We start from the raw sequence: 26964 nt of genomic DNA, 5'->3' as shown, positions 1-26964 counted from the left end.
CACGTTAAATTACAGTTAATGTTGATGTTTACACTGAAGAAGTTTAATAATTTTGGGTACTAAACCTGCTAAACTGGGAAACTACGCAGTACCCATAGCGTAGAGTCAATATATCTGACTACATATAGCGCTGCGCCGACCTGTTCTCACTAAGACTATACTTTCAGGGATCATTTCTATAGTTTCCAACTTACGAAATGGGCTCTAAAGTGTCTGGACCAACCAGCCCCGATGAGGAGTTGGAGCTGTGCCTCCTGAGCGCGAAGCCGGCTTGGAGTGCTGCTCGCGCAGCCGCTCCTCGCCATTGATGACCGTTCCTGCCGCTCGCAAGGGTGGCGGGAGGGAGGCACAGCAAGCTGAGGGGTTGGTTTCTTTGCGACATAAAAACAGATGTTTACCTTGGTGTACATTTAGGGACTTCTTTCCATGGATAAAAGCAATGGCCTGCTGATTCTGTTCTGCGGTTCTATAACACGTTCCTTTGGAGTGGGCAGGTAGGAACTTGGTTGGACAGCGAATTTGTGCACGACAGATAAATATGCACGACAGACGGACGAATAATCCCTGGTGGGCATTGTGGAACCTATACTCTTAGGCTTTTTCGGTAAAGTCACGTAGGTTAAAAGTAAAATTAATAGAAGTAATAATAGAAATAAAATAATAAATCACGACGTTTCGGAGGCAACACAAGCTTCCGTCTTCAGGTGGAACCGTCACAGCACGATTGCTCTTTACTTGATACAGCAATTGTGCTGTGACGGTTCCACCTGAAGACAGAAGCTTGTGTTGCCTCCGAAACGTCGTGATTTATTATTTTATTTCTTTGATTACTTCTATTAATTTATCTTTTTACCTACGTGACTTTACCGAAAAAGCCTTAGAGTATGAATCCTTGCAGTCACGAAAGCTTCAAATCTAGTGTGGAACCTGTTGTTCCTACCTGTAAAAGCAATGGCTTGCTGATACTGTTCCACGTTTCTATAAAATACATTATTCATCGATAGGGCGGTCAAATAGTAAAATTTTGGGCAGAACAATAGAGACAGAACCACGTCACGTGAGAAATTGGAGGCGAACATTGTTTCTCGAACCGAGACTGGCGTACAAGTTGAATTGCCGACGTGATCACGTTTCATCTCAAGCGATGACATGCCCAGCGGATAGAGCGAGGTGATGGAAACGGGCCGTTTAACAGCATTGCTATTTTTCCAGCGTTAAGAAAATTGTGAAAATTGAGTGGATGGCACATTCACACACGTGTAGTGGCTGCTGCTGTATCTTGGTCACCACAATGCTATGACTCAGATTTGAACCGAGGTTGTTGCAGCGACAACGCAGAGTTCTAACCACTATACGACCACAGCGAACTACGCAGGCTTGCTGCTTTCAGTCCATACAAAGAGCTCTCTTAATCACCTCTTCTTCAACGTCACACTTGTGGGGTCTTATCTACCCTTTCAGAACAGGGTTGGAAAGTTGATCAAGGGGACAGACAAAACGTTGTTTTGTAAAAAAGATAGCTGAAGACCAGGACATATTTACATGAACAGGAGATTCTCGATTATCCACGCTAATGACGGGGAGGACAGCCGTGGATAATTATACATCACGGATAATCAAAAAATAGACATTTTTCGCGTATCTTAATGCCAAAAACCACGAATATAGGTGTAAATTACCGATCGGTGTGCATTAAGGCCGTAGCCATGGAGTCAAGATTGGGGGGGACCACATCTTCCAGGGTGTCTGGGTGTCCCAACCCAGAAAAATATCTAAATTTGAAAACTAATTTCCTGCCTAAAATATAAAAAAAATTCACTAACACATGGCATGGACTTTTCATTAATTTTTTGCAAGAATGTCTAATGGTGTATTGTATTTACATTGCTCTGTTTTTACTTTTTTTACGATTTCTTGCTTAATTGTATGTAATGGCAGAGATTAGGGATTAATAAAGTAAAACCATAACCACAATCATATAAATAGAAATCTATGCATTGATTTATATGAAGACAAGTCCAGAAATTGTGGCCAAGGTTTAGCAAATTGTTTCTTTTTATTTACATAGCATAGCAATTTATATATATAACAATATATTGGGGGGGACATATTTGAATATATATTATAATTACGTCCTTGGTGTGCATGCTCAGTGATAACACTTTCATGCTCTCGCGCAGAAGATTCTGCCCACTAAATGGATAGCAGAGCCACGCCAATCAACATCAGACTCCACCCACTGTTGTAAAGATATGCAACTACTGCACTATAGAGGCAATCACGTGGCTTTCGAACGAACCGGAGCACATATTTGTTCGGTTTAAGCACGTGACTTGTAATGAACATTTCCAAGAAAAACAATGTTTAACTGTTGTTAGATTATTAATTGGCCTTAAGGGGAAATCGGATAAACTGCACACGGATAATCGATAGTCTGCCGTACTAAGGGGCCGTCCATAAATGACGTCAAGCACCTAGAGGGGGGGGGGGGGGGGTCAGACATTTGTGACGATGTGTGACGAGGGGGGAGGGTTGAGAAATGTGACGTCACATCAAAATGTGCAACTTTAAATAAATATAGACAACACGTTCTACTTAATTAAATATGCTTTTTAATAAATGTTTTCTCCTACAACATCAGAGTGCTGTGGCACATTAATTTTAAGCATGTTTTATTAGGGGGGGCAGAGCTTTGTCATGTCATATTTGAGGGGGGGGCTGACTTTATGTGACGCCGTGTGACGAGGGGGGGGGTCAACAATCGTCCAAAATCGTGTGACGTCATTTATGGACGGCCCCTAAGATGAGCAGCAGTATTCCGATAAAACGTCGGACGAGCCCATTGAGTGAGTCTGGCGTGGTGCTGGAGGCGATCAAGAGAGCTCTTTGCCTGGGGGTGGAGCCAGTGGGCTGCGTAGCTCGCCGTGATCGTATAGTGGTTAGTACTCTGCGTTGTGGCCGCAGCAACCTCGGTTCGAATCCGAGTCACGGCATTGTGGCGACAAAGACACGGCAGCGGCCTGCTTTGTTTTATTGCCCTTGTTCATAGTGGTTAGTTTATTGTCCTTGTTTATAGTGGTTAGTTTATTTAGCCACGTGTTTGCAGAAAGGCGTGCGTGTTTTATCTGTTACTTTTACAGGTAGGAACAGGTTCCACACTGCCCACCAGGGATTATTTGTCTGTTGTCCATACCACGGCCCCGCCCCACCAGAGCCCTCCCATTGGCTTGGGGGCGCCGAAGCCAATTATTTATTTATTTAATCGAGCTCCGCGGGGTTTCGCCGACCAATGGGAGCGGTGGGTTGGGGTTGGTAGAGGGGGGGGGGTTAGTGGTGGTGGGGGGGCGCACTGCCGCGACTCGGGTCAATGAGGAGACTGGGCGATGTTTCATTCACAAAATGGAACTGGGTGGAGGGTGGCTCCATTCATAAAATGGAAGCCTTGAAAATGAAAAAGCGGATCTTTTTGCCTCGTGTTTCTTTCAACATTCCCAGCCTTAAGATGATTCAGTTTCTCCAAAAAAGCAAACGTATTCCTTTTAAAAGAGAAAACAAATTAATGCATTTCTAGGTTAACATGAAGCATATACATTAACCCCCCCCCCCCAATAAAAAATACTTTACGGAGTATTATGACAATGCATATTACAGGTAGGAACAACAGCTTCCACCCTGCCCACCAGGGATTATTTGTCTGTCTGTCGTGCACGAATGCATTGTCCAACCAAGTTCCTACCTGCCCACTCCGAAGGAACGTATTTTAGCCACGTCTTTCCAGAAAGGCGTGCGTGTTTTATCTGTAAAAAAAAATCAAGTCATAAAATGTAACTGCTGTCATCCCCTGACCCACGCTCTGAACTCCTCGAGCCGCGCCGCCTCGTGGCCCAGGTCGAGAGGCGACTCCCACCATGCATTTCACCGTTAGCACAGTTGTAGTAAACTGCTTTTAACCTTTACATCGTTGACTTTGCAGGTGATATAAACATTTTACATTACAGTTAATGTTGATGTTGACACTGAACAAGTAAAAATGTGTAGGTGCTAAATCTACCTATCTGGGAAACCACACAGTACCTATAGCGTAGAGGTAGTGTACCTGACTACATATAGCGCTGCGTCGACATGTTCTCACTAAGACTATACTTTCAGGGATCATTTCTATAGTTTCCAACTTACGAAATGGGCTCTAAAGTGTCTGGACCAACCAGCCCCGATGAGGAGTTGGAGCTGTGCCTCCTGAGCGCGAAGCCGGCTTGGAGTGCTGCTCACGCAGCCGCTCCTCGCCATTGATGACCGTTCCTGCCGCTCGCAAGGGTGGCGGGAGGGAGGCACAGCAAGCTGAGGGGTTGGTTTCTTTGCCAAATAAAAATAGATGGTTACATTTAGAGACGTATTTATGTGGATAAAAGCAATGGCCTGCTGTTCCGCGTGTCTTTCAAATACATTGTTCATACAGGGAGGAACAACAGTTCCACACTGCCCACCAGGGATTATTTGTCTGTCTGTCGTGCATGGCCCTGCGCCATCATTGCCCTCCCATTGGCTCGGGGGGCGTCGACCAATGGGAGCTTGGGGTTGGGGTTGGTAGAGGGGGGGGCACCGCCGGGACTCGGGCCAATGAGGAGACGGGCGATGTTTCATTCACACAATGGAACTGGGGGAGGTTGGCTCCATTCATAAAATGGAAGCCTTGAAAAAAAAAAGCAGATCTTTTTGCCTCGTGTTCCTTTCAACATTCCCAGCCTTAAGGTGATTCAGTTGGGGGTGTTGTATATGTTGGGTTAAGAAAATTTGTTATGTTGTATGCGTGCGTGGGTGAAATTATTATGTTGTACCTGTGTGTTATGAATATTCAGTGAAAATAATAATTATTAAATGAAATCGGGCCAAATGTGTAATTATCCGGAAATATGTTAATTTATGTAATTACGCACATTTTAATTATGCCAATTCGAGAGGTAATCGGATTAATTATGCGAGTGGGTGTAATTATGATAATACAAGTCGTTATGATAACCAGACCCCGCCTCGGTGACGAGGGTGGGTTATCGATCGGAATAAGGCAATTAATCGTATGCAGTTATGCAGGTGTGGTGTAAGTATGCAAGATTAACTTAGATTAACTCGGCATCGTTGTCTAGGTTCGTCTCATTCTCGCTTTAACATTCCCAGAGTTTTTATTCGTGGTTATATTTTTAGGTCCCCGGTTCACCCCGTTATCGCTTTAACATTTACTGAGTATGTATTAGTGTGTTTATTAAGGTCACCAAGTTCAAATCTCAACGCAGAAGCAGATCTTATGCATAGATTTCAGGAAAGAATCACACAACCACTTCTGTATTGATCAATTTATTACTAATTCAACCTTAACTATGATATAATATGCGAACTCTCAATCCCGGAACGTCAACACGGCATCAATACAGTATCATCAACGATTGTCTGATTTCACTTTGACAACTGCACATGGATCCCGCATAACGCGATGGTTGTTAGTGAGAGAGAGAGTCGTTAAAACACGCAAATACTATGCTAAGAAAACCTTAATGTTAATGAATGATTATACTCAATATTGTTCATAACGCGATGGTTGTTAGTGAGAGAGAGAGTCGTTGAAATATGCAAATACTATGCTAAGAAAACCTTAACGTTAATGAATGATTATACTCAATATTGTTCATAACGCGATGGTTGTTAGTGAGAGAGAGAGTCGTTGAAATATGCAAAAACTATGCTAAGAAAACCTTAACGCTAATGAATGATTATACTCAATATTGTTCACGCAGTACCACACTCCTTATTGACCATACGCAACCCTTATCACGTTGTTAACACCTTGGGTCACGGGACAGTTGAATATTCTGTAGGGGATGCGAGTACGTGCGGCGATTATGACTGAAAGATACTTGAAAGATTATACGGCGAAAAAAAAACACAATCAAAAACAGTTATTATTCTTAAAGGCACCAATCTCAACAGATACATCGGCAGGTTATCGGACAACAGAACGGCTCGGAGTAAGGGCCTGCGACGGTGCTCCTTTTCCGAAGCTCGTTATCTTATACCAAGTTTACTAATTGGGGACCAGATCACCTGATAAGGATCCGGTGGGCCACCACTCCCCACGTGAGCGTGGCTCGGCGGAAGGAGGTGCCAAGAATCAGTTCGTATTGATGGATCTGTTGGGAATTTATGCGATTAAGAGTACAGCCCACTAAATATTAAAGATAAAAATTAAGAATACTCTTATAAACGACGGAGGGCCATCACTCGGTCTCGTTGTGATGCTTTCCAGCCACGGATGGCTTATGGGTTCGAGTGGTTTTGAGTGATAAGAGTTGTCTTGAATAGTCAGTGTTCGGAGTCGATTCTTTAGGTCAAACAGACGCCTAGTGGTCGTGTGGTGAGGGGGCGGTGCGCGTCATACGTATCAGTCGATCCCCTGTCACCGTGGCGAACTGGTTCGGATGGCTGTTGATACGCTGTCGCAGTTCGGAACCCGGTCGGTAGGTGGCGCCCACAACTCGCTCGTAGCGTGCAGCTCTGGGTTGTCGCCGAACGCGATGCTCACCACTCCGGTGGCAGCAGAGACCCCCGATTCGGCAGAGGTTGACGAGCTGAAGATGAGTCGAGCCGACCCGCTGGTCGCAGCTCGCTCCTGAGTCGACCCTCCCGGTCGAGCTCGCTCCTGGGTCGACCCGCTGGTCGCCCTCGCTCCTGAGTCGACCCTCTGGTCGCACTCCTGAGTGGACCCGCTGGTCGCACTCCTGAGTGGACCCACTCTGGTCGCACTCGTTCCTGAGTCGACCCTCCCGTCGCACTCCCGAGTGGACCCGCTGGTCGCACTCCTCCTGAGTCGACCCTCCCGTCGCACTCCCGAGTGGACCCGCTGGTCGCACTCCTCCTGAGTCGACCCTCCCGTCGCACTGATTTCCAATGCTCAGGATCCTTTACTTTATGCCGAAAAATCCCCCTGGATCCCGCCCACAAGGCGGGGCTTCTTTCCGATTTTTGCTGTGTCAGGATCTGTCCGTAGGCAGGTGTGTCCATGTGTGTGTCCGTACGTCCGTATGTCCTTGTGTGCATTACTCACGGTATTCCGTTGTCCCACTCCCTCCATGAACCCACGAGCAAACAATCAGATGTTACAAATTGCCTCGAGGTCGTCTCTCTGTCTGGGTGCAATATTATCTCTTGTCTGGCCTTCTTCATGAACCCAAAACACAGACGTTACAAATGTCATAGGCGTCTTTGTTCGCACCACCTGGAGGGAGGGGCAACGCTCTCTCCGACCCGGCGCACAAAGAAATGGTTAAAAGTTTTAAGTTAACATTTGTCCCTTACTATTTCACAGTTATGATTCTGTATGTAACCTAAGGTCTGTCGTTTCCCATCGTGGTGCTTGACTCAAGTGGGGGTGTTTCCCCGAGCGTATACACACTCCTATCCCGCGCTGCGGGGATACAAAGACGGCCGGGATCTCCCTTTCTCTCCGACCCTGGGTTTAACATCGTTTTTTTTTATTATGTATTCATATTCGACCTGGTGGTGATTCATCCCGTTATCCTGGCTTTTCCATAAGTTTTACTTTGTCTTTTCATGCATATACTTATTACTATTAATTTATTTCCGATATCTTAGGTTAAGGGGTAAGTTTCTTGATCCTAGGAATTCGTATTCCTTGGTGCCTGCATGGTTATATAAGCGGAATATAGTTTACGGTGAATAGCGTTAACATTGATGTTATATGCGATATTATGTATTGTGATGTCTTTAACTTAACTTGTTTGTCAGAGCTTACTGACACGAAGTTGCATTCCATAGCCCCGCAGTCTTTGCCCCACCCTCTCTCTGCTCGCCGTTGTTGTTGCCGTCCAGCTGGCCGTTGTTCAATGCCTTCTTGGGTTTATCTTTGTTTCCTCAGCTGCAGGAGAACAAGGCGTGCTTCTACCTCCCTTTCTGTGTGCACGTGTTCTAATTAGCTCGGAATCCCTAACACACAATCAGTGATGATTCCTGGCTTTCTGTGGTTATGACTTAGACAAAGGCCCTCTGCTTCCTTTCACTGCCTTTGCCTTGAAGCAAGGTTGCAATTCTGTCATCCTAGCCCTCCTCTCGTTCATTACTTAACAACACCTGGTGTTTTGCAGTTTGGTGCGCTTTGGTGTGTTTCACTCATTAAAAAAACAAGTAAAAAGATAATATATAAAAATCATCAAATATTATTAATCTCAATTATGGAAGAAGGGTTAGGATACAACAGGGGTGGGAGGGGTGGGGCTGGTCACCCCGTGGTGCCCTTATAAAACTCAACGTTTAACCTACACACTACACTTATACAGGTAGGAACAACAGCTTCCACCAGGGATTATTTGTCTGTCGTGCACGAATGCGTTGTCCAACCAAGTTCCTACCTGCCCACTCCGAAGGAACGTGTTTTTTAGGCAGAGCAATACAGAGAGAACCACGTCACGTGAGAAAGTGGAGGCGAACATTGTTTCTGTAACTGCCTCGTACAAGATGAATTGCCGACATGATCACGTTTCATCTCAAGCGATGACATGCCCAGCGGATAGAGCGAGGTGATGGAAACGGGCCGTTTAACAGCATTGCTATTTTTCCAGCGTTAAGAAGATTGAGTGATGGCACATGCACACACATGGAGAGGCCACTGCCGTATCTTTGCCACCACAATGCCATGACTCGGATTTGAACCGAGGTTGTTGCAGCCACAACGCAGAGTTCTAACCACTACACAATCACAGCAAGCTACACAGGCTTGCTGCTTTCATTCCATACATAGAGCTCTCATAATCGCCTCTTCTTCAACGTCACTCGTGTGGGATCTTATTTACCCTTTCATAAAAGGGTTGTAAAGTTGATCAAGGGGACAGACAAAACGGGTTATTTGTTAAAAATATATCTCAAGGCCATGACATATATTTACATGTGCAGTAGACTCTGGATTATCCACGCTAATGGAAGGGAGGACAGCCGTGGATAATTATAAATCACGGTTAGTTCAAAAATAGACATTTTACGCGTATTTAATGCCAAACACCACGAATATAGGTGTACATTACCGATCGGTGTGCATGCTCAGTGACAACACTTTCATGCTCCCGCGCAGAAGACTCCGCCCACTGAATGAATTGCAGTGTCACGCCAATCAACATCAGACTCCACCCACTGTGGTAAAGATATACAACTACTGCACTATAGGGGCGATCACGTAGCTTTCGAACGAACCGGAGCACATATTTGGTCGGTTTAAGCACATGACTTGTAATGAACATTTCCAAGAAAAACAATGCTTAACTGTTGTTAGATTATTAAATTGGCCTTAAGGAGAAATCCGCGAGTTATTAATTCATGTCAAATCGGATAAACCGCACGCGGATAATCGATCCAGTTCATTTAATGTATTAGGTATAGCCCTGTGAGCCATGCGGCTTTCGAATCGGGTGCAACCGCAACAAACAAAAACATGAACAAGAAACATCTTAAAGTGACTACGCGCAACAGAAAAATCCAGGAAAAAAACATCAAAGTCTTCCAGAAAAAGCACCGTGTTTCAACGCTGTGGGTAAAAATCCCAATGGGATGCAAGTCAAACAATAACAACCATAAAACAATTTAGATTAAAGTTATCAGTCTGACTCTGTACTACAACACACAAATATGGCTAAAAACGTTTTCTAAATCACCGAAATAAAGCGATAAAAACAATGTAACAGTGATCATAGGAACTGTGATTAAAATTTAACAATAAACGATATACATAACATGTAAGACCTAACTTTGCAACCATAGCTGGCAGCATGGGTCACTCCATAACAGCAGGAGTATCAGTAGGAGTATCAAAACATTTCAATGCACCTTTAAAGATCAGCAAACTAATAAAAACTCAAGGTCATACTTTGCAGTGGTCATCAGGAGCGATACATTTGATTTCAGGCCACTGAATAGCAGTGGCAGCTAAGAGTGTACAACTCCTCTAGAGCAGTTTTGAGTGAAGATCTCACAGGTAGTGATCCAAGTTTCAGTTTATACTGGTAGGAACCTCCTGGTTACACCAGCCCACAGGGGATTATTGTGTCCGTCGTACAGGGAGGGGCTGGGTGGGGAGGGCCTGGGTGGGAAGGGGCTGGGTGGGGAGGGTGGTGCTGGGTGGGGTGTGGGAGGGGTGGGGCTGGGTGGGGAGGGGCTGGTCACCTCGTGGTGCCCTTATAAAACTCAACGTTTAACCTACTCACGCCGGCTTGTGCCCGCCCTCACAGTCGGGCATATTTGCGGAATACACCACGCCGCCGTTGACCCTGGCCATTGACCGAGCAACCCAACGTTCCTACCAGCTTCCTCCGCAGGAATGTGTTTGGCGATAGCATTCCACACCCTGGGGGCATCAATAGCAAAGGCAGGTAGTCTGCTGATTTTTCGATCATTAAGAGATGTTAAGTTTGCCGTACGAAGATCAGCAGCAGTATTCTGATGAAACGTCAGAAGCGCGTGGTGCTGGAGGCGATCAAGAGAGTTATTTGCCTGGGGGTGGAGCCAGTGGGCCGCGTAGCTCGCCGTGATCGTATAGTGGTTAGTACTCTGCGTTGTGGCCGCAGCAACCTCGGTTCGAATCCGAGTCACGGCATTGTGGCGACAAAGACACGGCAGCGGCCTGCGTTGTTTTATTGTCCTTGTTCATAGTGGTTAGTTAATTGTATCGTCCTTATTTATAGTGGTTAGTTTATTTATCCACGCGTTTGCAGAAAGGCGTGCGTGTTTTATCTGTTATTTTTTTAAGGCAGAAAATGTAACTGCTGATATCCCCTGACCCACGCCTCGTGGTCCAGGTCGAGAAGCGACTCCCACCATGCATTTCACCGTTGGCACAGTTGTAGTAAACTGCTTTTAACCTTTACATCGTTGACTTTGCAGGTGACATAACATTTTAAATTACAGTTTATGTTGATGTTTACACTGAAGAAGTTTAATAATTTTGGGTACTAAACCTGCTAAACTGGGAAACCACGCAGTACCCATAGCGTAGAGTCAATATACCTGACTACATATAGCGCTGCGCCGACCTGTTCTCACTAAGACTATACTTTCAGGGATCATTTCTATAGTTTCCAACTTACGAAATGGGCTCTAAAGTGTCTGGACCAACCAGCCCCGATGAGGAGTTGGAGCTGTGCCTCCTGAGCGCGAAGCCGGCTTGGAGTGCTGCTCAGCGCAGCCGCTCCTCGCCATTGATGACCGTTCCTGCCGCTCGCAAGGGCGGCGGGAGGGAGGCACAGCAAGCTGAGGGGTTGGTTTCTTATTTGAATCAAAGGGAGATTCTATTGTTTTATCGTATTACAAGAGGAAGTGCAATAATGGCCCCCCTTTCAGTTAGCAGCATATTGGGTGGTTGGAGTCGTTTTGCTGTACCTGTTTTTTGTCTCAAATGTCTTAACGTTACAATCCTCAAAAATATTTTACACATGGGTAAATAACAACGTATAAAAAGAGTACAGTGTTATAAATAGGCGTCCGTTGGGGAAATGGCTTTACACACCACACACAGAAGAAAATATATAAAAAATGTTTTGGGAAAGTTAATCTTGCTTATCATGTCCAGTGTCCATGGTCACACATCAGACGAGAGAAAATTCACGCGAAATATCCTTTTCATAATACAATTCAAAGATGTTTCATTTTAAAACTTTAAAACGGAGCATCGGGTGCTTGCGTGAATGCGTCGTTCGTGTGAAAATATTTTCGTGACTTTCCTGGCCGAAGGCCGTAAATGGTTTTGAGGGGTATTCTTAGGTTTTTTTCGGTAAAGTCACGTAGGTAAAAAAATTTAAATTAATAAAAGTAAAATAAAATCATATTAAACTAAAATACTTTTATTAATTTTAATGTTTTACCTACGTGACTTTACCGAAAAAACCTAAGAATATGAATCCTTGCAGTCACGAAAGCTTCAAATCTAGAAAGGTTGTGAGGGGGGCACAGGCGCCCCCGAACAACCCCCAGTATTAAAATAGTACGGTACCAACACGTGATATCTCCAAACTCAAAAAGACTCAACACATTGTTGAATCTCACACCATCTAAAAAAGTACACTGTACAAATGGGGAAATGGCTTTCACACCAACATACAGAAGAAGATATATTTAAAAAGGTGTTGTGAAAGTTAATCTTGCTTATTCTGTCCAGTGTTAATGGTCACAGATCAGAGAAACAAAACTTCAGTGGCCGCTGCTGTGTCTTTGTCACCACAATTCCATGACTCACATTCGAACCAAGGTTGCTGTAGCCACAACACAGAGTGCTAACCACAATGCACGGCAAGTCAGCGTTGACGTCACATCTGTGATGTCACCCGCATGCGGCAGCGTCACGCAGTGTGCCTGCTGACGTCACGCATCCCTCCCCCCCACCCTCCGCGTAGGCCGTGAATTAATCGAAGACAGGAATCCAAATCTCAGACGAAGCCAGGTAGTAAAGCTAGTTACTAAGAAACCCCAATGATCCGATCGAAATTAGAGATTTCGATCGGATCATTGGGGGGGCACGTGCCCCCCCCCCCCCCACCCACATAAAGGCATCGGTGTCACTCAAGATTTCAACGCACAATTGATTAATACTGCCTTAAAAATATAGATGACTTTTGGCAAATTGGCCCTTTATTCATAGCACACAGAGGCAGATACCTCAAAAAGATGTAACAATTAATCTCTCTTGATTTTGTTTAGTTTTGATCGTCAATGATCACCCAGAAATAAAATTGCAGGGACAGGAATTTTGAGTGACACTGATATCTTCACGTGGGTAAGATCAGTGACTTGTTGATAACTTTGAACATTTTTATTCAAATAATGGGGAGCTGAACCACTCATATACATCATAGCCAACATGAAGGTAATACTGGTAGGAACCCCCTGGTTACACCAGCCCACAGGGGATTATTCTGTCCGTCCGTCGTGCATCAAAAATGGGAGGGGTGGGGCTGGGTGGAGAGGGGCTGGGTGGTGAGGGTGGGGGGTGGGGCTGGGTGGGGAGGGGCTGGTCACCCCGTGGTGCCCTTATAAAACTGAACGTTTAACCTACTCACGACGGCTTGTGCCCACCCTCACAGTCGGCCATATTTCCAGAATACACCACGCCACCATTGACCCTGGCCATTGACCGAGCAACCCAACGTTCCTACCAGCTCCCTCCGCAGGAATGTGTTTAAACCACATTAAAATGACAACACTCACCTCTTTCATGCCATAAAAGTACATGACAAAACATGGAGTGCCACTGCCGTGTCTTTGTCGCCACAATGCCATGATTCGGATTCGAACCGAGGTTGCTGCAGCCACAACACAGAACATTAACCACTATACGATCACGGCAAGCTACGTGGCCCACTGTGCATTGCGCATTCTGTCAGCATGAAACATACTTGATGCTCGCAGGGAACAGGGACACCACAAAGCCTCCACACACGCGATCAGCCACTGCTCACACTCTCACAGCGCCTCGCTCTCCACGTGGCTCCAGGTAGAGGTAGCCACGGGGCCCACGTTAAGTACACGAATGCAAGAGGGCCCATGAGGGATGCAGGATTCGTGCGGTATCAAATTAGACGAGGTGCAATGGCTTTTTGTGACACGCGTGAAAGACGGACCTGGTGACAGGCACACATCAGTGCCACTCAGCGGCCACGTTCGTTTACCTGTGTACCATGACCTGCAAACTTATAAACTATGCATGCAATGTAATATACAATCACCATCATCAAGTTCAAGTTCATTTATTAGGTATAGCCATGTGAGCCATTCGGCTCTTGAATCGGGTGCAACCGCAACAAACAAAAAATAAAAACATGAACAAGAAAACATCTTAAAGTGAATATGTGACTAAGTGCAAACAGAAAATCCAAGAAAAGACAGAAACATATTGCAGAAAAAACACTGTACACCAACGCTGTGTGCAAAAATCCCAGTGGGATGCAAGTCAAACAACAACAACCACAAGACAACTTAGATTAATGCCATCAGTCTTACTCCGTACTACAACAAACAAACATGGCTAAACCAATACACTTTTCGAAATCACGAAAATAAAGCCATGAAAGCAATGAAACAGTGATCATAGGAACTGTGACGGAATTTTCACAATAAATGACATAAACAACATGTACCACCAATCCCTGCAGCCATAGCTGGCTGCATGAGTCACTCCACAACAGCAGGAGCATCAATCGGAGTATTGTAATTTTTCAATGCACCTTTAAGATCAGCACACTAAATCAAAACACAGGTCATACTTTGTAGCGATCATCCGGAGCGAAACATTTCATTTTAGGCCACTGAATAGCACTGGCAGCTAGGGTCCATGGTCAATCCATTGCTGGATGACACCCTCACCACATCGCCACCATCTCTTACGATTCTGCGATGTATAACTATCCACCTGACGCCTGTAGATTGAGGTCTTCGCTCCATCTCCCTGGCGGTCGCCATCTCGGATGCGTTTCCGTAGCTTCGTTATAAGTCGCAAAACCTCGTGTGTGCGGAGTGACGAGACCTCGATTCTGCAATACGAGGAGTTGGAACCATTGCGATGGAAATCGTCGAGCCACGTCGGCAACTTTTGTCTGCGATTAGTTCCGGCAAAAATGACAACACTCACAATCACCACGTGCTTAGTCGCTGGACACACGTAGACTGTAGACATACAATGAAGGAAGCGGTGAAAGTGTTTTTTCTGTTTGGAGTGTGACACTTTTTTTTTTAATATTCGACTTTGAAATTCTCATACTCTTTAATTCTTTCGGTAAAGTCACGTAGGTTTAAAATAAAATAAATCACGACGTTGGGATGACGGACGTTCGCGTTGCGCCAGAAACGTCGCGATTCATTTTATTTTACACCTACGTGACTTTACCGAAAGAATCAAAGAGGATGGAATTCCTGCACTCAGGAAAGCCTCAAATCAGGTTTGTAGGGGCAGCGTCCACGTGGCGATCAAGAGAGCTCTTTGCGGGGGTGGAGTCAGTGGGCCGCGTAGCTCGCCGTGATCGTATAGTGGTTAGTACTCTGCGTTGTGGCCGCAGCAACCTCGGTTCGAATCCGAGTCACGGCATTGTGGCGACAAAGACACGGCAGCGGCCCGCTACGTTTTTTGCAATTCTTTTCGCACGCGGCCCGCTGAGTGCGGTAATTTTAACGTTGCCAATTGAGCCGTGCCGTTTGTTAAAAACTGTCAATTGTTTTGTGTCTACGATAGAAATGTGCTTAACTCGAGCGCTGTGGTGTGCGTCTGAACGAGCGTCGCCTCGTGGGTCCGATAGGTGGCAGCAATCAGCGAAAAGCGAGCCTTGCAACGCATTTCCCTGTAATTAATTGCAATGCAAATCACTGAGTAGCAGCAACGTCACAACTGCTTTCGTCGATTACTTTTGATATTAATTCACGTGTGTGTAGTTTAAGGCCATGTTATGTAAAGAGTGATACACAGAGCACGTGTAATAATCGCATCGTGTCTTCCTGCTGCTGGCTTGTGAAAGGACCCATAGCGTAGAAGGTCGGAAGCTACAACGAGTTAGTTCCCACAATGCACTTCACCATTAATATGTTATTATTGCAGGAGATTAATCGTAGTTACGGTCGTTATGTAAACTTGTTAATTTTACGGTGAATTGTACAGTATATGTAAATATGTTAAGTATGACATACTGTGTATATTCAACGTTTGTGCAAGTAATTTCGCCCCTACTGTAATGGGAACCATAGCGTAGAGCTAGTTTTTCTGACTATATATAGGGCTGCGCAGATCTGGTCTAAGACTATATTTTCAGGCGGAAAAACCGCCACTTTTTTCAAATTTTCTTGCTATGGATTTCATTCCTGAGGCTGATTGCGTGAGTTGCAATCGAAATTTGTGAGAATTTTTTCGATATATTTTGTTATCTCCCTGCTACGTGACTTTACCTGGTCCCAACACCAATGGAGACTCGGCTCTAAGAAAAGCTGTCTCGGGTGTGGACCAATCAACTTCAAGGACAGTGCTTATCATTATCAGAGTTGTTTCTTTTTGTTTGCATTTTCACTGCTTGTGTTGTGTGGTTATGATGCCTTGTATAAAGGTGTCAGTTTTGTATCAGTTTAAAGGGTGAAAACCTACTACTTTACCGAAAGAACCAAGAATATCATTTATATAGTTTCCAACTTACGAAATGGGTTCTAAAGTGTCTGGACCAACCAGCCCCGATGAGGAGTTGGAGCTGTGCCTCCTGAGCGCGAAAACAGCACGTGCGTGATTTTATGGTGTAAGCAGAAATAAAGAGAGCTCTTAAGATTAAGAGAGCTATTTCTATGTGGTACGCGGAGCTCGCTGTGATCATATAGTTCCGAAATGGCCCATGATTGATCACCTCACATCATTAGTGAGCCGTTGAGCTAATTAAACGATGAACGTTACGCAATTTGCGACTGCCAAATGGAGCAGACTGCATAACAGCGCCATCGTATGCGGGTAATAAACGTGAACTATCCATGTCACACGTGCATTGGTTATAACATTATTTACACGATTCATTTTGATTAGGAATTTAAATATTCAATACCATCAAAATTGTGCCACATATGAGTACAGATGCTTCCAATTTCTCGAATTATCCACGATAAAACCACGGCTTGCAACACAGGACCGGCTTTGTATAAGAGCTCTTCCCCCCAGAATTGCAAATAAGTCAATACTGTAAGTCTTCACAATTCTGGCGATCGCCTGGTGACGCCGGTTGTGATCAGCAAGACGTCGTACTTGAATTGTAAACAGTGTGGTTTTACTCTCCAACACTCTGGTGTGCTGAAGTAGCAACCAATTTGCATGTTTTGCTTACGAACTGATGGGTTTAACGACACATTTATATTTACGCGATATACCCCAAAAAAACACTTTATTATGGACCACTCACCTCTAGAAATTGGGACAAAGAAAACAACGCAGGCCGCTGCCGTGTCTTTGTCACCACAATGCCGTGACTCGGATTCGAACCGAGGTTGCTGCGGCCACAACGCAGAGTACTAACCACTATACGATCACGGCGAGCTACGCAGCCCACTGACTCCACACCCAGGCAAATAACTCTCTTGATCGCCTCCAGCACCACGCCACACTCACTCAATGGGCTCGTCCGACGTTTTATCGGAATACTGCTGCTGATTCAAGTTCATGTAAATACATGTCCTGCTCTTGAAATCAACGTTTTGCCTTTCTCCTTGATCAACTTTCCAAACCCTTCTCTGAAAAGGTAGATGAAAATCCCAGCGAGTGATTTTTGTGACACGGGGTAAGAGGCAATTAAGGGAGCTCTTCATAGTTAATGAACGTAGCTCACCGTGAATGAAATAATTAGTGATCTGCGTTGTGGCTGCAGCAACCTCAGTTCGAATTAAAGCCACGGCATTGTGGCGACAAAGACACGGCAGCAGGCTGCATTGTTTTACTCTCTTAGTTTGTAGCAGTGAGTTAATTTAGCAACGCGTGCGCTGTAAGGGATTTGTGTTTTTATCTGTTTTTATTTTGAAGTCAGAAAATGTAACGACTCAGACCCACGCGCCGCCTCGTGGCCCAGGTCAGCAGCAGCGAGAAGCGACTCCCACCATGCATTTCGCCGTTCGCACAGTTGTAGTAAACTACTTTTATCGTTTACATCGCTTGTTGTCTCTGCAAGTAATTGATAATATTAGTGATGAACCATGTTAAATTTAATGTTGACACTGAACAAGTTTAATATTTGTAGGTGCTAAACCTGCCTAGCTGGGAAACCACACAGTACCCATAGCGTAGAGCAAGTTTTCCAGACTACATATACCGCTGCGGCGGCCTGTTCTCACTAAGACTATACTTTCAGGGATCATTTCTATAGTTTCCAACTTACGAAATGGGCTCTAAAGTGTCTGGACCAACCAGCCCCGATGAGGAGTTGGAGCTGTGCCTCCTGAGCGCGAAGCCGGCTTGGAGTGCTGCTCGCCCAGCCGCTCCTCGCCATTGATGACCGTTCCTGCCGCTCGCAAGGGTGGCGGGAGGGAGGCACAGCAAGCTGAGGGGTTGGTTTCTTGCGAAAAAAAAATAGATACTGTATTTGTACTGTTGGTAGAGCCAGCACAATCTTTTTAAGAATACAGGGTGTTTCAAAAAGATGGACCCAATTTAAAAGCAATATATTTCACGATGGCAACATGTTGCAATTCCACAAAAAGTTACAAACGGTTTTAATGAGTTATCAAGTTCTACTAATCAGCAGTGGCGGCTGGTGATATTTATTTTTGGGGGGGCGCATTTTTTTTTATTTATAGAGGGGGGCAAATAAATATAAAGCAGTACCAAAAACCATTTTGACTACTTTAATATAAATTTTGATGATCTTTATTTACATTTCAGACCAAAAGAAGTACCAAAAAGCATGTTTCCTACTTGAACATAAATGTTTCTCTTTTATATACATTTCAGACCAAAGTACCAAAAAGCATGTTTCCTACTTGAACATAAATGTTTCTCTTTTATATACATTTCAGACCAAAGTACCAAAAAGCATGTTTCCTACTTGAACATAAAAACGTTAGTTTCATGCTATTATCAATATGGCTGCGGCTACTTTCATGACGTTTGCATTTGTCAGAGAGATGTTTGAGGTCTCTTACCCCCGTCGTTGTCCACAAAACTTCAGTGCCGACACTTTGAAATAAAAGACAGGGAAAACAAAAAAGAGAATTGCTAACATCACATCCAGCCAGCCACCTCCGTTTCTCATAACAAGCGCGGGTGAAGCTTCGTGTGTAGCTTCGTCCTCTGTCACTGGCCTGCTGCTGGATTTGTAAATCGGGTTGGTCCGGTCCGAGATCCTTTATCTTTTTTATTTCTTCCAGCGAAAGCCTTGTGAAAGGGTTTTTTTGTAAATAAATTACAGAATTTGGATGAACTGCTGCCATTGTTTACACAAAAAATTTGATCAGCCTAGCAAGTGTCAAAGTGGTGTCGCCTGCGCACTCGCAGTAGTGGCCCAGAGCGTAAATTTGAATGACAGGTGACGAGAACCAATCAGATTGGATAAAATAACATGTATCCAATTCTGATTGGCCAGGGACGCAACGACTTGCGCCCCGAAGAGAATCTTTAAGAAACCAATTAGAGACCAGCTTCAGGTCACATGCTGTCCGAAAATTTAAAGTCTCACATAGACATCCATTTGTCCGGCGCCCCGCATGAAACACATTGAAAAACATAGAAAATAGTTGACCGATTAAAGCCAGTTTTTATTAAATGCTGATGATTTTCTTACTACCAGCCGGCACATCGTATGAAAAAAATATTTTATTTATGTATTTTTATATAAATTTTGTATATGTATATTTCTTGAATATTGATGGGGGCGGCGCCCCTGCGCTCTCTATTGACGAGCCGCCACTGCTAATCAGTGTATAAATGCTCAATGTGCGGACAACATCGAGACGATAGTTTAATTCGTCCCAAATACCTCTCAAAGTGTCTTATTCGTGGTCGCCTTGTGCCCTTCCCCTTACATAAACAGTCTGTTGCCTCAAATTGTCTGGACCAACGATGAATGCCCTTTGACATTGGCGGATCAATGCCAAAACGCCGTTGAAACGCACGCTGCACCGCAATTACGGATTCAGTCTTGCTGAACTGCAGAACGCAAAACGCCTTGTGTGTTGTGGGGTCACCATATTGCGAATGACTGATAGGCGCTGTTTGTGCGCTGGGAGAGACATCTCGCGGTAATCATTTGAAACTCTATGCCCCGCTCTTTCAAGTGGTAAGAGTTTAATTCATGGGTGGTTCGTGGTTGTAGATATATAGCGATTTCAAATCCGGTCCATCTTTTTAAAACACCCTGTATATATTCAAAAGCTGCTCACAGTAATGTAATGGCATCCATGGGGTGGTCAAATAGTTCCTTTTCTAGACAGAGCGAGACGGATGAAGACGAAAATTGTTTCTCGAATCGCACCAGTTGAATTGCCGATGTAATCACGTTTCATCTCAAGCGATGACATGCCCAGCAGATACAAGCGAGGTGATGGAAACGGGCCGTATAGTCCACCGCTCCATGAAACAGCATTGCTATTTTTTTCAACTTTAAGAAAATTGCCAAAAGTGAGTGATGGGCACATGCACAAAAGTAGAGCAGCCGCTGCCGTGTCTTTGTCACCACAATGCCGTGACTCGGATTCGAACCGAGGTTGCTGCGGCCACAACGCAGAGTACTAACCACTATACGATCACGGCAAGCTACGCGGCCCACTGACTCCACCTGCAGGCAAAGAACTCTCTTGATCGCCTCCAGCACCACGCCAAACTCACTCAATGGGCTCGTCCGACGTTTTTCCGGAATACTGCTGCTGATTCAAGTTAATGTAAATACATGTCCTGCTCTTGAAATCAACGTTTTGCCTTTCTCTTTGATCAACTTTCCAAAACCTCTGAAAAGGTAGATGAAAATCCCAGCGAGTGATTTGTGTGACACGGGGGAAGAGGCAATTAAGGGAGCTCTTCATAGGTAACGAACGTAGCTCACCGTGATCGAATAGTTAGGACTCTGCGTTATGGCTGCAGCAACCTCGGTTCGAATTCGAGCCACGGCTTTGTGGCGACAAAGACACGGCAGCGGGCTACATTGTTTTACTATTCTAGTTTGTAGCAGTGAGTTCATTTAGCAACGCGTGCGCTGTAAGGGATTTGTGTTTTTTCTATATAGAAAAAAAAGGTAAATTTGTGAATATGTGTCTTTTTGAAATGTTTAGCATACTTCCCGACATGCAACAAACTTGAAATTTGGCATGTGGGGTACTTTCCAGGCTGTACACACTGCAAAAAGTATAAAAATAGACTTTTATATATATTTTTTGGGGGGGGGGGGGGGGCGCAATAATGGATATATTTTGCACGCAATTTATTGGTGACGTCACATCTCTGTCATGTGACCCGCATGCGGCAGCGTCACGCGGTGTGCCTGCTGACGTCACCCCCCCATCCCTCCGCATAGGCCGTGTGTATCCCGCACAAATGCGCGGCTGGGGGGGGGAAATAATGGATATAATATACTATGCTACAAACTTTTAATTTTCCATGTGGCTAAGCTCCCATACTGTACACAATGTACAACGTATAAAAATTTAGTTTTGTATTTGGGGGGGCGGGGGGAATGACCATGAAGTGTGTGACGTCAACCCGCATCCAGGACTGGCGAGAATCGATATCTGGTGAGCATTTGTGGAATCGATTAAACGGGAATAGGCCGATTCTAAAGAAATCTGCAACCTTCGAATTATTTGCTCGATTTAAAGAATCCATTCGCGGCGCGCGAGTGTCAGTTTCTATTTTGACCGCGCGTTGGGTTTTATTAGAATTAATGAGGTAATCATCTAAGTTTCATTTTCATTTGTATATGTTATGTTTTTACATTTTGAGAAGTTTACTAATGATTTTTTTCTCCCGGGCAACGCCGGGTACTTCCCGCTAGTCTGTTTATATTTTGAAGTAATAAAATGTAACGACTCAGCACCACGCTCTGAACTCCTCGAGCAGCGCCGCCTCGTGGCCCAGGTCAGCAGCAGCGAGAAGCGACTCCCATCATGCATTTCACCGTTCGCACAGTAATAGTAAACTACTTTTATCGTTTACATCGTTTGTTGTCTCGGCAAGTAATTGATAATATTAGTGATGAAACATGTTAAATGTAATGTTGACACTGAACAAGTTTAATATTTGTAGGTGCTAAACCTACGTAGCTGGGAAACCACACAGTACCCATAGCGTAGAGCGACTATTCCAGACTACATATAGCGCAGCGCCGACCTGTTATCACTAAGACTATACTTTCAGGGATCATTTCTATAGTTTCCAACTTACGAAATGGGCTCTAAAGTGTCTGGACCAACCAGCCCCGATGAGGAGTTGGAGCTGTGCCTCCTGAGCGCGAAGCCGGCTTGGAGTGCTGCTCACGCAGCCGCTCCTCGCCATTGATGACCGTTCCTGCCGCTCGCAAGGGTGGCGGGAGGGAGGCACAGCAAGCTGAGGGGTTGGTTTCTTTGTGAAACAAAAACAGATCTTTGCACTCTTGGCAGAGCCGCCATTAGTGGCGCACATTTTTAAATGTTACTCACAATAATAATGTAATGGCATTCATGGGGTGGTCAAATACACTTATTCCTCGGTATACGACTGCTTTGGAATACGTCGAATTTGGTATACGGATACGACGCGCTTGCTAGAACTTGTATGGGTCGGGATGAGCCACTACGTACCCGTGTATACCCCGTTCACGACTCCTCCCCTTCCTCACCACCATCCTCGAAGGCTATCAACTCCTCTCAGCAAGGGAAAGTGACATAAAATGTTATTTTCATTTCAATTAATTTATTTATCCAACCCACCACTCCCATTGGTCGGCGCCCGCGAGCAAATGGGAGGGCTCTGGTGGGGCGGAGCCATGTACAACAGACAGACAAATAATCCCTGGTGGGCAGTGTGGAACTGTTGTTCCTACCTATAATAGTTCATTTTCTAGACAGAGCAAGAGGGATGGAGACGAAAATTGTTTCTGTAATCGCGTTTCATCTTAAGCGATGACATGCCCAGCGAATACAGCGAGGTGATGCAAACGGGCCGTATAGCCCACCGCTCCGTGAAACAACATTGCTAGTTTTTTCAGCTTTAAGGAAGGTGTGAAAAAAGTGTGTGATGCAACATGCACAAAAGTAGAGTGGCTGCTGCCGTGTCTTTGTCACCACAATGCCGTGACTCGGATTCGAACCGAGGTTGCTGCGGCCACAACGCAGAGTACTAACCACTATACGATCACGGCAAGCTACGCAGGCTCGCTGTTTCATTCCATACAAAGAGATCTCTTAATCGCCTCTTATTCCACGTTACCAGTCACTCGCTGGGGATCTTATCTACCTTTTCAGAAAAGGGTTGGAAAGTTGATCAAAGTGTCAGGCAAAACGTTGTTCTGTAAATAATATATCTGAAAACCAGGACATGTACAATCGACTCTCGAGTCTCAATCGTGGATAATTAATCCATAAATATACATTTTACGCGTATCGTAATGCCACAAACCACGAATGTAGGTGTAAATCACCGATCGATGTGCATGCTCAGTGATAACACTTTCATGCGCAGAAGACTCCGCCCAATAAATTAATTGTAGAACCGGAGCACGTAGTTGGTCGGTTTAAGCACTTGACTTGTAATGAACATTTCCAAGAAAAACAATGTGTAACTGTTGTTAGATTATTAATTTGGCCTTAAGGGGAAATCCACGAGTTATCAATTCATGTCAAATTCTCAGGCGCGCGGTTTATCCGCAAATCGGATAAACCGCACACGGATAATCGACAGTCTGCCGTACTAAGATGAGCAGCAGTATTCCGATAAAACGTCGGACGAGCCCATTGAGTGAGTCTGGCGTGGTGCTGCAGGCGATCAAGAGAGCTCTTTGCCTGGAGGTGGAGTCAGTGGGCCGCGTAGCTCGCCGTGATCGTATAGTGGTTAGTACTCTGCGTTGTGGCCGCAGCAACCTCGGTTCGAATCCGAGTCACGGCATTGTGGTGACAAAGACACGGCAGCGGGCTGCGTTGTTTTATTGTCCTTGTTCATAGTGGTTACTTTATCGTCCTTGTTCATAGTGGTGACTTTATTTAGCCACGCGTTTGCAGAAAGGCGTGTGTGTTTTATCTGTTATTTTTTTAAGGCAGAAAATGTAACTGCTGACATCCCCTGACCCACGCCTCGTGGCCCAGGTCGAGAGGCGACTCCCACCATGCATTTCACCGTTAGCACAGTTGTAGTAAACTGCTTTTATCCTTCACATCGTCGACTTTGCAGGTGGTATAAATATTTTAAATTACATTTAATGTTGACACTGATCATGTTTAATATTTGTAGGTTCTAAACCTGTCTAGCTGGGAAACCACGCAGTACCCATAGCGTAGAGCCTTTATACCTGACTACATATACCGCTGCACGACATGTTCTCACTAAGACTATACTTTCAGGGATCATTTCTATAGTTTCCAACTTACGAAATGGGCTCTAAAGTGTCTGGACCAACCAGCCCCGATGAGGAGTTGGAGCTGTGCCTCCTGAGCGCGAAGCCGGCTTGGAGTGCTGCTCACGCAGCCGCTCCTCGCCATTGATGACCGTTCCTGCCGCTCGCAAGGGCGGCGGGAGGGAGGCACAGCAAGCTGAGGGGTTGCTTTCTTTGCGAAATAAAAACAGATGCTTGCACTCTTGGTAGAGCCGGCATTAGTGTCGCACATTTTTAAATATTACTCGCAATAATAATGTAATGGCATCCATGGGGTGGTCAAATACAATCATACCTCGGTATACGACTGCTTTGGAATACATCGAATTTGGTATGCGGATACGACGCGCTTGCTAGAACTTGTATGGGTCGGGATGAGTCACCATGTACCCGTGTATACCCCGTTCACGACTCTTCCCTTTCCTCACCACCATCCTCGAAGGCTATCAACTCCTCTCAGCAAGGGAAAGTGACATAAAATGTTATTTTCATTTCAATTAATTTATTTATCCAACCCACCACTCCCATTGGTCGGCGCCTGCGAGCCAATGGGAGGGCTCTGGTGGGGCGGAGCCATGCACAACAGACAGACAAATAATCCCTGGTGGGCAGTGTGGAACTGTTGTTCCTACCTATAATAGTTCCTTTTCTAGACAGAGCAAGAGGGATGGAGACGAAAATTGTTTCTGTAATCGCGTTTCATCTTAAGCGATGACATGCCCAGCGGATACAGCGAGGTGATGCAAACGGGCCGTGTAGCCCACCGCTCCGTGAAACAACATTGCTAGTTTTTTCAGCTTTAAGGAAGGTGTGAAAAAAGTGAGTGGCACATGCACAAAAGTAGAGCGGCCACTGCCGTGTCTTTGTCACCACAATGCCGTGACTCGGATTCGAACCGAGGTTGCTGCGGCCACAACGCAGAGTACTAACCACTATACGATCACGGCAAGCTACGCAGGCTCGCTGTTTCATTCCATACAAAGAGATCTCTTAATCGCCTCTTATTCCACGTTACCAGTCACTCGCTGGGGATCTTATCTACCTTTTCAGAAAAGGGTTGGAAAGTTGATCAAAGTGTCAGGCAAAACGTTGTTCTGTAAATAATATATCTGAAAACCAGGACATATATTTACATGTACAGTAGATTCTCGATTCTCAATCGTGGATAATCCATAAATAGACATTTTACGCGTATCTTAATGCCACAACCCACGAATATAGGTGTAAATCACCGATCGATGTGCATGCTCAGTGATAACAATTTCATGTTCCTGCGCAGAAGACTCCGCCCACTAAATGGATAGCAGAACCGGAGCACATATTTGGTCGGTTTAAGCACGTGACTTGTAATGAACATTTCCAAGATGATTCATTTGGCCTGAAGGGGCAATCCACGAGTTAGTAATTCATGTCAAATTCTCAGTCGGAACGAGCCCATTGAGTGAGTCTGGCGTGGTGCTGGGACGATCAAGAGAGCTCTTTGCCTGTAAGTGAAGCCAGTGGGCCGCGTAGCTCGCCGTGATCGTATAGTGGTTAGTACTCTGCGTTGTGGCCGCAGCAACCTCGGTTTGAATCTGAGTCACGGCATTGTGGTGACAAAGACACGGCAGCGGCCTGCGTTGTTTTATTGCCCTTGTTCATAGTGGTTAGTTTATCGTCCTTGTTTATAGTGGTTAGTTTTTTCAGCCACGTGTTTGCAGAAAGGCGTGTGTGTTTTATCTTTTTTATTTTTAGGCAGTAAATGTAACTGCTGACATCCCCTGACCCACGCCTCGTGGCCCAGGTCGAGAGGCGACTCCCACCATGCATTTCACCGTTAGCACAGTTGTAGTAAACAGCTTTTATCCTTTATATCGTTGACTTTGCAGGTGATATAAACATTTTAAGTTAATGTTGATGTTGACACTGATCAAGTTTAATATTTGTAGGTGCTAAACCTGTCTAGCTGGGAAACCACGCAGTACCCATAGCGTAGAGCCTTTATACCTGACTACATATAGCGCTGCAACGACCTGTTCTCACTAAGACTATACTTTCAGGGATCATTTCTATAGTTTCCAACTTACGAAATGGGCTCTAAAGTGTCTGGACCAACCAGCCCCGATGAGGAGTTGGAGCTGTGCCTCCTGAGCGCGAAGCCGGCTTGGAGTGCTGCTCACGCAGCCGCTCCTCGCCATTGATGACCGTTCCTGCCTCTCGCAAGGGTGGCGGGAGGGAGGCACAGCAAGCTGAGGGGTTGGTTTCTTTGAGAAATGAAAATAGATCTTTGCACTCTTGGCAGAGCCGGCATTAGTGGCACACATTTTTAAATATTACTCACAATAATAATGTAATGGTATCCATGCGGTGGTCAAATACACTCGTACCTCGGTATACAACCGCTTTGGAATACGTCGAATTTGGTATACGAATACGACGCGCTTGCTAGAACTTGTATGGGGTCGGGATGAGTCACCATGTACCCGTGTATACCCCGTTCATGACTCTTCCCTTTCCTCACCACCATCCTCGTAGGCTGCTATCAACTCCTCTCAGCAAGGTAAAGTAACGTAAAAGTTTATTTTCATTTCAATTATTTGTAATTTATTTATCCAACCCACCATTCCCATTGGTCGGCGCCCGCGAGCCAATGGGAGAGCTCTGGTGGGGCGGGGCCATGCACGACAGACAGACAAATAATCCCTGGTGGGCAGTGTGGAACTGTTGTTCCTACCTAGAATAGTTCCTTTTCTCGACAGAGCAAGAGGGATGGAGACGAAAATTGTTTCAGTAATCGCCAAGGTAATCACGTTTCATCTTAAGCGATGACATGCCCAGCAGATACAGCGAGGTGATGGAAACGGGCCGCATAGCCCACCGCTCCGTGAAA

General features: G+C 45.2%; 15 non-coding genes across 15 annotated transcripts; 11 read left to right on the top strand and 4 right to left on the bottom strand.

Annotated features, from left to right (window-relative positions):
- The first annotated feature begins 151 nt into the window (after nucleotides 1-151).
- LOC133349012 (small nucleolar RNA U3) lies at nucleotides 152-365 on the top strand. Its single transcript, XR_009755876.1, has one exon. It is a non-coding gene; the product is annotated as a small nucleolar RNA U3 (small nucleolar RNA).
- A 2556-nt stretch (nucleotides 366-2921) lies between these two features.
- Nucleotides 2922-2993, top strand: TRNAH-GUG (transfer RNA histidin (anticodon GUG)). The gene has a single exon. It is a non-coding gene; the product is annotated as a tRNA-His (tRNA).
- Nucleotides 2994-4133: 1140 nt separating this feature from the next.
- Nucleotides 4134-4347, top strand: LOC133349006 (small nucleolar RNA U3). The gene has a single exon (XR_009755871.1). It is a non-coding gene; the product is annotated as a small nucleolar RNA U3 (small nucleolar RNA).
- Nucleotides 4348-10573: 6226 nt separating this feature from the next.
- On the top strand, nucleotides 10574-10645 carry TRNAH-GUG (transfer RNA histidin (anticodon GUG)). The gene has a single exon. It is a non-coding gene; the product is annotated as a tRNA-His (tRNA).
- Nucleotides 10646-11092: 447 nt separating this feature from the next.
- LOC133348997 (small nucleolar RNA U3) lies at nucleotides 11093-11307 on the top strand. The gene has a single exon (XR_009755862.1). It is a non-coding gene; the product is annotated as a small nucleolar RNA U3 (small nucleolar RNA).
- A 3742-nt stretch (nucleotides 11308-15049) lies between these two features.
- On the top strand, nucleotides 15050-15121 carry TRNAH-GUG (transfer RNA histidin (anticodon GUG)). The gene has a single exon. It is a non-coding gene; the product is annotated as a tRNA-His (tRNA).
- Nucleotides 15122-17014: 1893 nt separating this feature from the next.
- On the bottom strand, nucleotides 17015-17086 carry TRNAH-GUG (transfer RNA histidin (anticodon GUG)). Its single transcript has one exon. It is a non-coding gene; the product is annotated as a tRNA-His (tRNA).
- Nucleotides 17087-17878: 792 nt separating this feature from the next.
- Nucleotides 17879-18092, top strand: LOC133349016 (small nucleolar RNA U3). The gene has a single exon (XR_009755880.1). It is a non-coding gene; the product is annotated as a small nucleolar RNA U3 (small nucleolar RNA).
- A 2126-nt stretch (nucleotides 18093-20218) lies between these two features.
- On the bottom strand, nucleotides 20219-20290 carry TRNAH-GUG (transfer RNA histidin (anticodon GUG)). The gene has a single exon. It is a non-coding gene; the product is annotated as a tRNA-His (tRNA).
- Nucleotides 20291-21870: 1580 nt separating this feature from the next.
- LOC133349005 (small nucleolar RNA U3) lies at nucleotides 21871-22084 on the top strand. The gene has a single exon (XR_009755870.1). It is a non-coding gene; the product is annotated as a small nucleolar RNA U3 (small nucleolar RNA).
- A 712-nt stretch (nucleotides 22085-22796) lies between these two features.
- TRNAH-GUG (transfer RNA histidin (anticodon GUG)) lies at nucleotides 22797-22868 on the bottom strand. The gene has a single exon. It is a non-coding gene; the product is annotated as a tRNA-His (tRNA).
- Nucleotides 22869-23539: 671 nt separating this feature from the next.
- Nucleotides 23540-23611, top strand: TRNAH-GUG (transfer RNA histidin (anticodon GUG)). Its single transcript has one exon. It is a non-coding gene; the product is annotated as a tRNA-His (tRNA).
- A 436-nt stretch (nucleotides 23612-24047) lies between these two features.
- LOC133348998 (small nucleolar RNA U3) lies at nucleotides 24048-24261 on the top strand. The gene has a single exon (XR_009755863.1). It is a non-coding gene; the product is annotated as a small nucleolar RNA U3 (small nucleolar RNA).
- A 709-nt stretch (nucleotides 24262-24970) lies between these two features.
- On the bottom strand, nucleotides 24971-25042 carry TRNAH-GUG (transfer RNA histidin (anticodon GUG)). The gene has a single exon. It is a non-coding gene; the product is annotated as a tRNA-His (tRNA).
- Nucleotides 25043-26118: 1076 nt separating this feature from the next.
- Nucleotides 26119-26332, top strand: LOC133349013 (small nucleolar RNA U3). Its single transcript, XR_009755877.1, has one exon. It is a non-coding gene; the product is annotated as a small nucleolar RNA U3 (small nucleolar RNA).
- The last annotated feature ends 632 nt before the right edge of the window (nucleotides 26333-26964 follow it).

Source organism: Lethenteron reissneri, chromosome 28, assembly GCF_015708825.2.
Source record: "Lethenteron reissneri isolate LAM-NWPU_2019-01 chromosome 28, ASM1570882v1, whole genome shotgun sequence".
In the NCBI taxonomy this organism is placed as follows: Eukaryota; Metazoa; Chordata; class Hyperoartia; order Petromyzontiformes; family Petromyzontidae; genus Lethenteron; species Lethenteron reissneri.
This window is presented reverse-complemented; position numbering and strand designations above follow the sequence as displayed.